The sequence below is a fragment of the Sardina pilchardus genome, chromosome 20 (assembly GCF_963854185.1).
Source record: "Sardina pilchardus chromosome 20, fSarPil1.1, whole genome shotgun sequence".
In the NCBI taxonomy this organism is placed as follows: Eukaryota; Metazoa; Chordata; class Actinopteri; order Clupeiformes; family Clupeidae; genus Sardina; species Sardina pilchardus.
Window position 1 is genome coordinate 2,073,739 of NC_085013.1, and position 7,006 is coordinate 2,080,744.

Here is a 7,006-nt window from a genome sequence, read left to right on the forward strand (position 1 = left end):
AAAAGGGAACCAGAAGGAAGGAGCTCAACTTGTTGGTATAGTGGGTGGGAGCTACAGTATCAGACAGGATAGTTTTTGCTTTAATGTACAACCTTTAATTGCACATATCCTGCAAGGTTTCCTGTTCCAAGCCAAGAGATATTCGAGGCATCAGCCTTACCATGTGCACACACACAGCAACATACTGTACACATACAAATACATAGACACAAACATAACACACATGCATCCGCCAACACCTTCTCCATGCCTCGAATGTGCTGAAATAACTACACGAAAGGGTGGTAAAAATAGTGCCCAACGTAAGAGGCGTTGGTTGGTGGAATGCTTTAAAGGAATAGTTCGGAATTTTGGACATAGGACCTCATTTCCAACTTTACCGAGGTGATACCCATACAGAAAAATCCATGGAAAAAATATATGCACATATATGCAGCTGCATCCAGCATATGTTTAAATAGATGGCTAAAATATATTGAATACATATATAGTACCAGTATGTATATATGCAAGTATATGTGGAACCAAGCACTGTAACATATATGTGGATATCTTACATGAAAGTCTATGTGCTGAATATATTCACTGAATAGATGCAAGTATATGCGGAACCCAGCACTAACATATATGTGAATATCTTACATGTAAGTCTATGTGCTGAATATATTCACTGAATAGATTTTTTAAAAGTGCATGCGCACACACAGAAATTCCCATCCCCCACCCCAACTGACTTTTCAACTCCAGCCACAAGTCACACTTCAACTGTCACTTTTCTGTCATGAAGCTTGCTGTATGTAAGCTGAACAAACTCTGCCGTCATCATCATATTCAAGGTAAGAATTACAGTACTTTCGTATGCCAATTGAAAACGGGAATCTATTAGAAATGTATTGTTTTCATAATGAAATCTCAACCAAAGTGATTATGATTTGATAGTGTTAGATTAGAATCATAATTAGTTAGCATATAGCTAGCGAGCTAACATCACTAACGTTAGCGATGTTAGCTGTTAATGTTAACGTTTACAGTAACCAACTTCATTATGAGGAATATCTGGAATGGTAGTTAATATATCTAGCAATAATTCAGTCAGAGATGTCTTTATGAATGTACAGCTTTAGTTTGAATTAAATATCAGGCGCAAGTAGCTTAGCCAACAGTACATTTAAAGGGGCTATTACCATGCAGGCTGAAGTATGAAAGTTGTTAACGTTACTTAATAGAGTTACGTTGCAAACTTCCATGGGACATGGGTAGTTAACATTATTTAAAGGTAATACATGTAGTGTTGATGCATAATATACATACTTACATAGTGCTATACGTTATCTCACCCCCTGATTTCAGGAACTATAGATCTCTGTGTTTGCAACTTATTAATTTTAGCCTCCTTCTGTTCCTTCTGTTTGCAGGCGGTGTGTTGTGTGGAGGACTGCTGCCCTGAGACCGCTGGGTTTATTCTGGAATATTGTCACTTCCAAAGCCCATTACAAGCCTGCAAGTGAGTTCACTCACCAGGTAGACACACACACACACACACACACATAATTGCATATAGCATTGGTATGTGTGCATATATTTGTGTTTGTAAATGTTTAGTTTAACCCTTCCTTTCATGTGTCTGTTGGTTATGACTTTGTAGTGGGCTCTATGAACTGTCCAGAGCAAAATCAGTCTGTCCTGATGGCACTACCTGCTACTATGGCTGCTGCTCTCAACCTGGTGTAAGTGTTTGTGTTTTTATCCTTTACAACATTAGGAAGATCAGACCTTATCTGACACAAGATTCCACACAGCTTATTGTACAGATTATGGTTATTTCCAAGCTGGACTATTGTACACTGTTACCTGGCCTGCTTGTGCATTAAGATTGTTACAGTTGATTCAGAACGATACTGAATGCTTTATCTGTGTAATTCTCTATGTCTCTCCTGTGTATGAGTTAGTTGTGTTGTCTCATTTAAAAATGTTAGGCTATCTGTGTGGACTGCTTCACATTTTCACCTCACCATCATCGATCTTTTCAGTAGTAAACTATTTGAGGATCTAATTGATTGTGCAATTTTTTCAGGGGGCAAGTCTTAAGAGTTGCAGACGGGGGAGCAAAAGGAGTTCCTGGACCCTTAAAGGGTTAAGGCCATAATGGGTGAGTTTGTTGTATGTCTTTCTCTCCAACTCACTTTGTATTTCTATGCAATATTTTTTTGAAGTGAGATAACCTTAAGTGAATATACAGTTATGAACATTATTCATATTCATATCGGCTACAGTCATATGCATAAGTTTGGACCCCCATGTTGAAGTTGAAATCATCTTTTGGAAATTGATCTCAATGCCTTAATTTAGGAAAAGTCCAACCTTTAAAGACACCCCTATGTTAAATATCCATAGAGACAGGCAGATTTTCCTCATGATTTTGCCTTATTGACTTGCAGTTATGTCATGGATCCTGGATACTGCTCATGGCAAATATCGATTTAATGTTGATTTCCTCTTGACCAATATGTTTGTTCTGACTGAACATGACACTGCCACATGCCATTTATCATCAAAATGTAAAAAAAGTTCCATGTTTCTAGCACATGGTCTTACAACCTTTTGGCATGTGGCAATGTCATTTTCAGTCAGAACAAACATTGGTTAAGGGAAAATCAACATTAAATGAATAATTCCAGGGGTATGAATCATTTTGTTCCCAATTGCGTGTTTATTTGATCTATTATGTGCATATATCGATACATCTTTAGACATGTTTGCACTTGATGTACACTTGTTTGACCTTGTTATAAGTGAAAATCTACTTCTATTGGCGAATCCTGCAAATAAAAGTTTCTTGTTTTGTGGAAATACCACTTTTGTAAGATAAACTAAATTATCTTGCAAGATAATTTCAATAGAGCTGATTTTCACTTATAACAAAGTCAAACTAAACTTAAATGTAAAAAGGTATTGCTGTAAGTAAATAATAGAAAAAAGACTATAATGGATGAATTTATTTTATTTTACATAACGTATGTCTTTCTCTCCAACTGGCTTTGTATTTCTCTCCAATTATTGTGATTCTGTACTTTAGCATCTGTGGTTGTCACTAATATTTTGCATGTTCTATTTGTATATGTTCTGTCTTTTCCATAGGCCACCTAGAAGAGATTCAGGCACTCCCTCAAGATTGCTGGGCCATGCAATTAATGCCAAACTTGCAGAACTGTGATGTCAGTACAAAAACAAAAATGGCCATTTTTAAATAAATTCAACAAAAGAAAACAGAAGAGTTGTGTGTTTCTTCCTCTTTATAATGATACTATGGTTAATTTTAAGTAAATACTATAGTGAAAACAATTGTAAATGCAGAAAACATGAAACCATAGTAGAATATGCCCTATATTTGAACAATATATCAGAATATATGTGAGAAATATAAGTCTGAAATATATAGGTCATGTGATCACAACTTTCATCAAGGGTCACGTGATCATTCTTCTTAGTGCAATATATTTAAATATATTTAATTATATGCAGAAAATATAAGAAAGTGGCCAATTTCAAACATGTACTTATATGTTGACATATATTGATACATATATGTAAATATATGTATTTAACATATATGTAAATATATGTATTTAACATAGATGTAAATATATGTATTTAACATAGATGCCCTTATACTGGAATATATTCAAGCTGCATATATGTCAATATGTTATTTTTCTGTATGGGTATAGGTCAGTGGAGACCGTTTTTATCGCGTTTAGCCCCTTCCTTCAGTTGCAGCGTCCCCCTTTGCTAACGCTGGTTTTGAGCTAACACATTTCTACGGTAACATCAGTCTGACATCAACAACAGTCTTACTCACTCCACCGCACACCTGAGACAAGTCAATTAAATGGTCGGACTATCGATATACATGTCTGTGTTGATAGAATAATTTTAGAAATAAAACTAACCTTGCAACTCAATGATTTATTACATTTTGAGGGACTAGTTTCTCAATATCAATCCGCCACTGCCATACAGGGAACAAAGTAGGCTATTGCAATGCGATGCAAGGTTCGTTTTATTTCTAACATGGTTCTATCAACACTAGGCATGTGCATCGATAGTCTGACGTTAAAATGTATTTGTTTCGGGTGTTCTGTGGAGTGTTTTCAGTGGCAGGCTGGATGTTACCGTTTACTTGCGTTATCTTGGCACCAGATTAGCACGAGATGAACGCTGCAACTCATAGGAAGGGCAGAAATTCACTGAAAATGGTCTTCACCGACCTATATCACCCAGACTGAGTTGGAAATGAGGTCCTATGTCCAAAATTCCGAACTATTGCTTTAACAAAAAATAATTGTTCATCGACGTTGAAATACGATCAGTAAATTCAATCGATATAAGATTCTGTATATCGCCCGGGTCTCCGGCGTCGCAGACAGGGGTGTTAACGCTGCGCCACTTGACATTGTACATGAGACAGGTTAGGATAAATATTTGACTTGACGTAACTCAGTCAGTCCAGCAAATATGTAAGAAAATGCTTATACATTAGTCTGAGCTTTAAAAGATAGCCTACAAATAGAAGATAAGATATACAACTATGAATGTACGTAGGCATACGCGCCCTACGTACATAAATAGGCTACGACGAAAATATTTTTACACATGTAGGCCTGTCGCAACGTTTTCAAAACAAACTCGCATTTTACCACTGTAAATCGCCTCCATAGACTATGCCATGTATATGAAAAATAGTTATTAAAATAAAGCACATATATAATACATATTGCACATATATAAACGATATGTTTTATGGTAAAATATTATTCTCATGCCCGACTGACAGGAAATCCTTGCGACATCTGCTGTGAGAAAAGAGAATAGCAGCCTGGACAAACATGGCCGAACGCGAGACAACATAGTGTTGTCACATAAGTGAGCGCAAAATAGCTCTAAACTAGCTTGTACCGGTGTGCTTTTGATCATGTAAAAATTCTGGGTGACAAAACACGCGTATTTAGGAAAAGTCGTGAACGTAGGGTCCTGGAATTTAATCGAGTGAAAAGATTTTTTTTTTTTTGTAATCACTGCGGTCAAATGACCGCAGCCCGGCAGTTCTAGGTATATCTAGGTCAAACCTACACGGCGCTTCTAGTAATACGCGTCAGCGGTCAAATGACTGGCGCTTGGCGCTTCTAGTGTTATGCCTCACATTTCATCCAGTGAATGTTCCAAGCTGCTCAGACATTTATGATCATTAGTGAAGCCATTAGCACAGTTAGAATGCTTTACCCCATTGAGTAGAACACAGGTTGAATTCCTTATTTAGTCATGAGGCTTAATTTTAAACAAAACACAGTAACAACCCCCTCATGGTGACACACACACACACACACACACACACACACACACACTGTTGGTAAAAATATTGAATACCAAAGTGCAACATGAAGAAGTACAATCAGGATACAGTAATTACAGCTGTACTGTAGTGTTGTTTTTGGCGGCCTGTTTTGGCTTTAGTTTTAGTCTAGTCTTTGTGTCAAGCTGTCATTTTAGTTTTTATCAGTTTTAGTCACGTTCATACTCTTTTAGTCTAGTCAAGTTTTAGTCGACTAAAAGTATGAGCATTTTAGTCTTATTTTCGTCTAGTTTTAGTTGACGAAAACTAATGACTTTTAGTCTTGTTTTAGTCAATGAAAATTGGATTTTAGCATCTTTTTATTAATGCAATTCTATTTTAAGGGGTTGTTCCTCCATAGACTGGGTAAGACTGTTTTTAGTGGCAGGCAATAGCACTATAGCACCAGCGAACTCTGAAACTATAGGACTGGATGAAATGTGCAGATAACGGTCCCCACTGATAAATATCACACTGGCTAACCTGGAAATGAGGTCCTATGTCCAAAATTCTGAACTACCCCTTTAATAGGAAATGATACATTTTGGTTGATCACTCAGTTTTGGTAGGCTACAGGGCTATGCCTTGAGTGGTCGCTGCCCCTTTAAATGCGTGGGACTTTAAATTACGTTTTAACTCCATGCTGATTTTGTTGATGAACAGCACCGTCTTTGATTCAGTTTTTCTACCGTTTTAAAATAAACGACACACGCGCACTTGTGTGGTTGGTAAGGAATTGTTTTCAATAGTTTTCTTGCAATTCCCACAACTAAGCCAAGGTTCCATTAAAAATGTGTCTATGATTAGAACTTCGTTGCTGATCGGTGGAATAATGTTATTATTGTAGGCTATATGACAGCGCCAGCATCAGCTGGACAGAAGCATAGGCTACACACTAATCAAATCTGCAGTTGCCTGTTAACATGTTCATCTGAATTAGATCTACATGCGGAGGTGAGATAAGTAGCCTAGTGCAAAGTTGAACTGAGAGAGTTGCCAATCTAGCGGACTGAACGTAGCCTATATTTCTTAGCTTCTATTAGCGATAACGATAGGCTATACATCTACCTCTCCTTTGCTACATGATCAAATATGATCAGATGAGTGACAGGATAGGACCAACAGGCCCACGCGAGAAACGCTGGTCCTCTGGTATGATAATCAGACCATGCAACCTGATGCGCCCCTGAAGTGAGACGCAGGAAACAGAAATACTGCAAAATAATAACACGACTAAACGACACAAAATAATGTTATAACATTCCTGTCCTTCTGGTCTTCGAAAATGAAGAGAAATGTTAGCATGGTTTTTATTTTGTAAACCACATTTAGTCTCGTTTTTATTCGTCAACGATATTGTCTTATAAATTTAATTATAGTCATCATCACATGGCCAGCATTTACGTTGCGTCTCGTCTCGTTATAGTCACGTGAAAAAAGTTCGTTGACGACGATATTTAGTCATAATTTTCGTTGACGAAAGCAACACTAGGAGAGGCAGACACGAAGCACAGGGTACTCCATTATATGCGTCTCTGATTTGACAGAGAATTATACATGGTTTAAATACACAACAGCAAAGGATAGATAATCATACAACAACAGTGGAAAACTTCA

General features: G+C 37.2%; 1 long non-coding RNA gene across 1 annotated transcript; it reads left to right on the forward strand.

Annotated features, from left to right (window-relative positions):
• The first annotated feature begins 537 nt into the window (after positions 1-537).
• LOC134067773 (uncharacterized) lies at positions 538-3,534 on the forward strand. The gene is made up of 5 exons (XR_009936558.1): positions 538-836; positions 1,416-1,504; positions 1,646-1,727; positions 2,075-2,149; positions 3,139-3,534. It is a non-coding gene; the product is annotated as an uncharacterized LOC134067773 (long non-coding RNA).
• The last annotated feature ends 3,472 nt before the right edge of the window (positions 3,535-7,006 follow it).